The 10,000-nt window shown below is 45.8% G+C and overlaps 1 protein-coding gene across 1 annotated transcript in view; it reads right to left on the bottom strand.

Moving 5' to 3' along the window:
• LOC134436989 (ankyrin-2-like) overlaps nt 1-10,000 on the bottom strand; it is a 302,705-nt gene that overhangs the window by 217,039 nt on the left and 75,666 nt on the right. The gene's annotated exons all lie outside the window — the stretch shown is intronic.

The following is a 10,000-nucleotide window of genomic DNA, read 5'->3' as shown; positions in this document are numbered from 1 at the left end:
TCTCCACCTTCACCTCAGTCCCTTTCTCCTCCTCATTCTCCGTCTCTTCCTCTTCCTCTACCACCTCCTCACACTCATCCTGATCCCGTTATTTTCCATTCATCTTATATTCCATTCATATATTACATCCTTAAATTATCTTTTGTTCACAACACAGCATCCTCTGACTGCCTCCTCCCCACATCATCACCTGAGGACGCCTTGTTTTTCCTTTTCCACCCCCTCTTGCATCCCTTCATCCCCTTCTTTTCATCTCGATCACTGCCTAATCCAGAAAGTGTCAGTCTCAGATTGCCCTCACCATCCTCCTCTACCTTCCTTCATCTGCCCCACCATTATCTCCTTCTCTTATCCCCAGCCTCCTCCTCCTCCTTCTCCTCATTACTCCCTCACTGCTACTACCACTCTTCCCTCACCTTCATCTTCTTTCCCACCTCCTCATCTCTCTGTTCCCCCCCACACATCATCTACAAAATAAGATGCATCTCAACATTTCAACCAATCCCCCCTCTTTTTCTTTCTCTTCCTCCTCGTTTTCATCCCTGTCCTTCTTTTTGCCTGTCAAACCCAGCTCCTCAAGAGACAGACTCAGACTGCCCTCAACCTTGCCCTCCTCCTCCTCCTGCTCTCCCTGCCCTTCTGCCAGAAGCCTGCTGATGCCAAGCCCTGCCCCCTCCACCCCTCTCCAATACTGCCACATCAGAGTTTCAGTTTCAGTGAGGGCATCCAGAATGTGACACACCATTGGCAATCATTAAAAAGCACATAGGCTACATTGCGCTACTCAATGCAGGTGTATGATGCGGGTGTACAATGGACGCACTATGGGAAAATGCTCATACATACACTCGCACCTAAGCAGACGTCCACTCACATGCACGCACGCACGCACGCACGCACGCACACACACACGCACGCGCACGCACACGCACGCACACACACACACACACACACACACACACACACACACACACACACACACACACACCACTTGCACACAGCCTCAGAAGTGCTTTCACTTTGGGTTTCCCCTTTTCTTCTCCCAGTTAGAGGGCCAGGTGAAGCCCAGAGACACCCCAATCAATAACTCCCTTCTCCGAGCACCCCATCCCCCCTTCACAGAGCCGCTGACAGCTTTGGCCGGGCCTGAGACAAAATCATCTGAAAGGAGTTGCTTCCCAATGCATACCATACAATGTGCTGGGGACTGAATTCTGGGCCCCCCTCTCCCTGGGCCCAGGACAACTGACCCCTTTATCCACAACTCTCTGCTTCCCATCCCCCTACACCCGCCTCCAGGCTCTACCTAACCTCCTATCAGCTATCCCACCAACCCTCCAGACAGCAAGGAAGCCAAAGGGTAATTGACTCGGTCGGTATACCTTGGGCCGACACCCCAATCTTGATTTTCATCTGGCAGAGAGCCGGGCAGAGTGGAGAACCCTGGAGCTGAGCTGGAGAATTTGGCAACACTGCAATGCAGGCTTTTGGGATATCTGTGGAGTCTGTGTCTGCCTGCGGAGGTAAGGAGTGAATTTAAGGGAGGACAAGAGGACAGTTCTGTTCAATTCTGGGGTGCGTTTCATGAAAGCCTAGTTCTTAGCCAGTTAGCAACTTGGGTAGTTGCCAATGGGAAATTGTATTGCAAACAACAAAGTAGCTAATGTAGTTAGCAACTATGGTTTCCTGTTCTGCTCTATTCTGTCATTGAAAAGTTAACTACCATAGTGCTACACTAATGAACTATGACTTGGTCATTGCTGTTCTGATAACAACAAATGTATAACGCCGTGTCTTAACGTGTTACAGCACAGTGTGTGAGGAAGGGTCCATTGAACCGGAACATCACATAAAAATACATTGTAGCCCCTTAATGCCTCCTGTGGCACACCGTAAAAGACATTAAAAGTTAACTACTATAGCACTAGACTACTATGACAGTACACAGGGCCTTTAGCAATACATTATGACTTGGTCATTGCCATTCTGGTAGCAGATAATTTATAATGGGGTTAAAATATAATAATCATTTATAAAGGGGTTAAAAAGTACAAAATGAAAAATATCCTGGTTGAAGTGGACATTGAAGCAGTCATCTTTGTGCTGGAAGCGCACTGTGTCACACTGGTGAGAACAGTCTGTCAGTATTCGTCCATACAGGACACTAACACAGAGAGACACACAGACACACTGCTACACCCACAGACACACAGACACAGACACAGACACACAGACACACAGACACAGACAGACAGACAGACAGACAGACAGACAGACAGACAGACAGACAGACACACACACACACACACACACACACACACACACACACACACACACACACACACACACACACACACACACACACACACACACACACACTTTCCTTTCCCCTCATGCTTCACTGAACACCTGATTCCATTTTCCCTGTCTCTCTTTTCTCTTCTCCTCCTTTTTTTTGCTCTCTCACTCTGTCTAATCCTCATGGTCACTCTCTCGTCTGTGTCAGTCTGTCTCTACAACTATCATTCTTATTCCTAGACAAAGCTGCCTAAAGCCAGGCTCACGAGTCATGACTTTCGGACCGATTCTCGGTCTGAAAACCCCTCTTACGACAATCGGTGGAACGTTACCCCCCAGGACCATCGCAAACGATTGTCGGGCAAGATTTCCTCGTCGTGTGCGACGTCGTGTGTGACGTTCTAAGATAGAATTTTGCCTGCTCAACGACTCGCCGATTGCAAATCGTAGAAATAAAAAACACTGATATTTACGATTGGAAATAGAATGTCGGGCATTGTCTTGGGTGGTTACGACCAGGGATGAGATGACAGTTGTGATTCTCTTCTAGTGTGTGAAACAACCTGACTTCAAAATCGAACACAATAGTGTAGTTTCAGCCTGGGTTAAGGCAAGAGAGTGGTCTTGATTCAGTGCACTCTAGAACATTCCAAAACATTCTGGCATAGTCAGATGCCCTATGCTGAGCCTGTAAACACACACACACACACACACACACACACACACACACACACACACACACACACACACACACACACACACACACACACACACACACACACACACACACACACACACACACACACACACACACACACACACATGCACGCACACCGTCTGTTTGCATGTGTGTGCTGAACACACAAAATGCTGAGCACGCATACCAACAGCATAGTCACAGTAGACAGCCATGTTAGAGTACAACAGCACAGAAAGCACTGCAGTGCACAAATCAGTGATAAGGTCAGTATCTCTAAAATGGCATCTCCTAGACTCAACAATGACGAGCAATTAGAGCTGACATCTCATAAACAGTATGGGTGAATAATATTAATAGCAGACAATGCATGCGGAGAGGGTGCATTATTCCCATATAATCAATTCTGGCTTAAAGCACTGATTGATCTCATTAAGTAGGTACGGTAGATAGGCTCACTGGTCCCTTGACTGACACTGATATGGGGCAGACAGGCAGAAAATTAAACGGCTCGCTTCAGTTGAGGTGAAAGAGCAGTTAGATGAGTAGCCACTCTCTGACCTTGACACCAAAAGGTTGATTAAGGTTGATTTTTTATCTCACATTAAAGGGGCTCCAGGTAGGATTAAAAGTTGAATTAATCACGGTCCCGAGTCAGCCGATGGTTATGCGAGTCATTACTACGTGAACGATGGCTCTCGCGACCGCTTCCACGGTCCACTGTCAGAAAACCCCAAACGCAACTTTTGACCGCGCAGACAGAAGGAGTGTCGTGGGAAACACTTCATTTGAAACATAGCTTTACGTACCGTATTCAGATTTGTATCAACTCCTGGCATTCCGTGATGAAAAACTGTCTCACAGCGAATTTATTTACACAGTATTTTTTCATTACTGTGTAGATTTTGAGAAAGGTATGCCACGGGCACCGCGCAAACAACGTCATCCTACCTTGTGCCCCTTTAACTTTCTATCGACAAGAAGCACCGGCAAAATACTAACAAAACGTAGCTGGAGATGTGTTCCATTCAAACAATCCCTCTTGCATATAATAATAACATATTATAGCTAGGCCTATATATTTTATTACTTTACTTTGTATTAGGCCTACATTTTGTTGTGCATATTTCATTTGTCTGGTCATGATGACTTGATGTACGCCCTCTTGAAGTGAGCTGAGGTGCTGTTTCCACGTAGCAGGATATTTTTATATGTTGGTATTTTTTTCTCCTCTTTAGTCGGAAACGCAACATGGGGATAAAAAATAAAAATTCCATTGTAAAAGATGCATTTTGCCTCCCTAAATGGGATATTTTTAAAGCCTGTTTTTTTGATATGTGGGTTTTAAACATCTGCTACGTGGAAATGGAAGGCCAAAACCAATGTAACCAGGAGAAAAAAATATCATTTAAAAATATCTCCTGAGTTTAGCTGACCTCGCTGCAGGTCGAGATAACACAATGGACATTCACGGAGGTCCTTCGTTATGCCAATTGCAGTTGATGAGGTAATGTGCCCGCCACCATGGCATGGGGTAATCAGGGCCTGTCCAGTCGTCTCATACAGCACAGATGTCATTCGTTAGCTGTGACCTTCATGTCTTGGGCTGGGGCGACGCCATTAATTATTTGTGCATCGTTAATAAATGATTAGCGCTTTGCTATTTATAAACAGTACCACTATGCCAGATGGATGTCACTCACGTCACGATGCCTGATGATTTCATACAACTGGAGTAGTAAGAATAACAAGACAGACAGGAATATAGGAGAAAGACAGACAGACAGACAGACAGACAGACAGACAGACAGACAGACAGACAGACAGACAGACAGACAGACAGACAGACAGGCAGGCAGGCAGGCAGATACACATACATACATACATACATACATGCATACATACATACATACATACATACATACATACATACATACATACATACATACATACATACATACATACATACATACATACATACATACATACATACATACATACATACATACATACATACATACATACATACATACATACATACATACATACATACATACATACATACAGGCAGACACACAGGCAGGCAGGCAGGAAGGCAGGAAGGCAGACAAACAGACAGAGCTCTGCTTTGCTATGTAGTATATGTAGCGTATTACTCCAGCACATGAATCATTATTCTTCCGAAAGCTTCCTAATATCGTAGCCTCTAGGTGCAAATAGGCCCGTCGACATTACCAAGAGGCTTAAGAAATAGATTAACTTGTCATTACACTATTGTTGACAGTAAGGTTCTTACATAGGCTCTGTGCAATATAATTGCTTGCTAATATAGCCTGAAATATATATACTTGCTGTGCTTTACATATAATCGGTTTGCAAATGTGTGTGTATTTGTGTGTGTGTGTGTGTGTGTGTGCGTGTGTGTGTGTGTGTGTGTGTGTGTGTGTGCGTGCGTGCGTGCATGCGTGCGTGCGTGTGTGTGTGTGTGTGTGTGTGTCTGTGTGTGTGTGTGTGTGTGTGTGTGTGTGTGTGTGTGTATGTGTGTGTGTGTGTGTGTGTGTGTGTGTGTGTGTGTGTGTGTGTGTGTGTGTGTGTGTGTGTGTGTGTGTGTGCGTGTGTGTGTGTGCGTGTGTGTGCGTGCGCCACACGTGTGTATGTCAGTGTGTCAGAGTGTGTAGCACCTTGTTCCCTGCTGGGAAACTTTTCAGGGCATGTAGGGAAACTGTGTTACCATGGCGATCTAATCCAGGAGGATATCCATAGCAACCGGCTCTGAAACACATCACATCACCGAGGCAAGCAGGCAGGCAGGCAGGCAGGCAAGCAGGCCAGATCAAAACCCACCGCCATGCCATCCAGACTGGGGAGATATGGAGAATGGGATAGGGAGGGAACAGGAAGAAAGGGGGAGGGCAGTGACTATGAGAGAGAGAGGTGGGGGGGGGGGGGGGGGGGGGGGGGGGGGGGGTGGGGGGGGGGGGGGGGGGGGGGGGGGGGGGGGGGGGGGGGATGAGGAAGAGCATGAGAGAAGGAGAGGCAGAGAGTGAGAGTAAGAGAGAGAAAGAGAGAGAAAAAGAAAAAGATAGATTACAAGAAACAGTAGGAAGAGAAAGAGAGAGAGAGTGATAGAAGGTGGCAGTGAAGGGAGGGATATGAGGGACCATGAAAGAGATGGAAAGGGAGCAAGGAGGGGAGATGAGAGGGGCATTGAGAGGAGGGATAAAAGGAGAAATGGGGGATGGAGAAGGCTGAGAGAGAGAGAGAGCGAAAGAAAGAAAGAAAGAAAGAAAGAAAGAAAGAAAGAAAGAAAGAAAGAAAGAAAGAAAGAAATGGAGGAGAGCAACAGAGGAAACCAGGGATAGACATGGAGGGAGTAGAGAGGCATTGAGAGGAAGGATGAAAGGAGAAATGGGAGAGGGTGAAGGGCGTGACTCTGAATGGGGGAGAGCAGAGGAGAGGAGAGCAGAGGTGGAGCACTGAAGGATGTGGATGTGGATGCGGATGGGGCTGGGGCTGGGGCTGGGGCTGGGGATGGGGCTGGGGTTGGGGCTGGGGCTGGGGATAGGGATGGGGATGGGGATGGGGGTTACAGGCTGGATTATGTCTGTCTGAGGCCTTAATACCTAGAACATGGATAGTTTTCAAAAAAGGATATTTTTATCCTTTTACATATTTTCATCCCGTTTAAACAGCGCAGATAAAAAAATCAGGTATGTTTAATAAATCCCCACTTAAATCTAAAATTATCGGCTTTAGAGAGGTAAAACTCTCATAAATCGTAAATTAAAGGACGACACAATTTTCTAAAAAAAAGAATGGGTTTACAAATTATCTATGACCATACATGTAAAAAGGGTCTTTTTTCCTAAGGTGGAGCACACCAGGAGGATGGAGATTGGAGTGGGGGGTTGAAGAGTGGATGATGTCTGCTCTGAGTCTGAGTCTGACAGGGTTTAGTCCACTAATCCAAGCAACTCGTCAGATGAAAGGGAAGATCAATGAAGCCCAAAAAATGTCAATGCATGACAATGACTCTGTGTGTGTGTGTGTGTGTGTGTGTGTGTGTGTGTGTGTGTGTGTGTGTGTGTGTGTGTGTGTGTGTGTGTGCGTGCGTGCGTGCGTGCGTGTGTGTGTGTGTGTGTGTGTGTGTGTGTGTGTGTGTGTGTGCTTGTTCTTGCATGTGTGAGCATGTTTGTCTGTCTTTCTGCCAGTCTGTCTGTCTGTCTGTCTGTCTGTCTGTCTGTCTGTCTGTCTGTCTGCTTTGAAAGGGCAGGTCTATGCATTTGGTTTCAGAGCAGATCAAGGCTCACATTTGATGAATATTTTAATGCATCATGTTTTCATAGAGTCCCTGCAGCAATGTGAATATAAATTTCATATTTTAGAATATAGATTCTAAAATAATATCACGTTTTCTATTTGACTTACACATAGCCTACTTCACAGAACTAAGGCCATGATTACACCTGGATGGATATGTTTCTTATCCTTTCACACATAAACACAATAGAAAAAAACACCATTGTGACAGGTTCAAAAATATCAACTTAAAACTCTAGTTTTACAAATATCTGTTATAGGAGGATAAAACTCTGTTTACGTGTAAAGAAAAGGTCCAAATGTATGTGTTTTACAGAAAATATCAATATACCTACTGTATGTGTACATCAGGGTATACTATACTAATACTATACCACACGCCACACCCAAGGACACCACTACTGTAGGAACACTACAATGGCTGTCTCCTCCATGCAGACTAACAATGAGGGACATTCAGTGAAACAGCAAGAAGCAATTCAGATTTATGCCCCCCCCCAAGACATATTGGCCATTACACAACAGCTGCAGTGCACAGCAATTTACATGTATCATGCAAAATAAAAAAAGCTAGGCTATGTGAACTAAACATAGCCTGCCTGCCTGGCTCGAAGCCTCAAAGCACTAGAATGGAGCACACATTAATCTGTCTATTTTCAGATGCTGTAAGAACATTAATTAGTTAAATCTTCATTAAGCCAGCCCGTGGGTAAATTAAATGAGCGGGAGGGAGATGCATTGGGGCAGCCTCTAGACCAGTGGTTCCCAACCTTTTTCTTAAGGGACCCATGTTTTTACTATTGTAAGCTTTGGTGACCCAACCACGTGAGCGCCCGCACGAGACGGAATCACAAGATGCCCTCCGTTTCCTGCGAAAACTTATTTTAGTTATTTTATTCCTCAATTCGTCTTTGGTCAAATATAGAATAAATGTTTAATGTAGCACTTACAATTTGTTGCATCTATGCATTTATTAGTTCAAAGCTTTGTCTTTTATTCAACATGGGCTACATATATTTAAAACGAAACCCCTTGAAATCAAGAGGGCTCCGCGACCCCCTGTGGATCTTTGGCGACCCATAAGGGGGGTCCCGACCCATAGGTTGGGAACCACTGCTCTAGACAATGAGGCCGATGCCGAATCAATATTTAAGGACAGGCTTGCTAGAGGGTGGGGGTGGGGTTGGGGGTGGGCTAGCCGCTAGAGGAGGGTATGAAGGTTTCAATACTAACCACAAGATGGCAGTATTGTGCAACAGAAAAAGCTAAATGCTGCAAGAACATGGAAATACACAATGATTTCATTAAAAAAACACATACAAACAAACAATCAATCAAACAGAGAAGTGACCCAAAGGGAAAAAGGCCCTTTACACACACAACAAAATCCAAAATGGTCAGGTTGTAGCCGGTGAAAACACAACCTCTACATGAGCTTTGTGTGTAAATGGACATCTATGAACGTAATCCCATTATTGCTGGGTCCTACAGTACACCCTCCTGGTGCCCCCCCAACACAGATACAATCACCAAATAAAAAAAACACATAAACAAACAAACAAACAAACAAACAAAGAAGTGACCCAAAGAAAGAATTATGCCCTTTACATGCCCAAAAAAACAAAATTGTCAGGTTGTGGCAGGTGAAAACACAACCTCTAAGCTCTAAGTGTGAGCTTTGTGTGAAAATGGACATATGAATATATACGCTATGTGTAATCGCATTATGGATGAGCCCTATACCCTCCTGGTGCACCCCCAACCATGAATGCTGACAAGGGGGGACAAAGGGGTCAGCTGTCCCTGGCCCAGGGAGAAGGGGGGCCCATAATTGGGTCCTCATTACAGTTAATGTATTGGGTGGGGGGCCCTTTGAGGTGATTTTGTCCTGGTGCCAGCCAAAGCTGTCAGAGGCCCTGCCCCCAACACAAATACAATCAGCGTCACAGATCCCGTTGTCGCTGCTGCTGCGTCTGTTACCCACCCCTGACACCAGTCATCACATCAGAGATTGCTCACAGATGACTAGCCATGATCCCCAGTGTCACAGCTGACGACGGTGACCTGGCAGGCTGACACAATGACGGAGCAGCAGTGACTGGGCCTGGTAGTTCTTCTTGTACAACTGTTGGTTACACACCGTCCGCACCCACCCTTAAAGTACTGTTTGTTGGCATTTGAACGAGACTATCCAAAAAAGTTCATCAATTTCAATTGCTTCAAGACAACCACTCATCAGCCAGACATTTTCTTTTTCTTTAGATTTTACAAGTCGTTTTACAACTTCATTGACGACAGGACAGTTTGAGAGGTGGACAGGAAGCGGATGGGGAGAGAGATGGGGAGGGGTTGGCAAAATGACCCGGGCAGAGAATCGAACCCGGGTCGACCGCATGTCAGACGAGTGCCCTACCGGTTGGCCACAGCGGGGCCCATCCAGACAATTTCAAGCAAGCCCTGCACGCACGCACACAGCGATTCCTCACAGATGAGTGCCCATGATCCTCAGTGTCACAGCTGACACGGTGTGAGCTGACACAATAAACGACTGAGCAGTGGCCTGCCGCCCCCACACACCCGACTCCAGAGCCCAGAAGCAGGGAGGGGTCACACATTAACCTTTGACCTTTAGCTGCTCTGGAAAACGTGATTTATTCCCAGACAGACACACAGACAGGCAGACAG

Source organism: Engraulis encrasicolus, chromosome 21, assembly GCF_034702125.1.
Source record: "Engraulis encrasicolus isolate BLACKSEA-1 chromosome 21, IST_EnEncr_1.0, whole genome shotgun sequence".
Lineage (NCBI taxonomy): Eukaryota > Metazoa > Chordata > Actinopteri > Clupeiformes > Engraulidae > Engraulis > Engraulis encrasicolus.
Note: the sequence above shows the minus strand (reverse complement) of the source record. Positions and strands in the feature narration are given on the sequence as shown.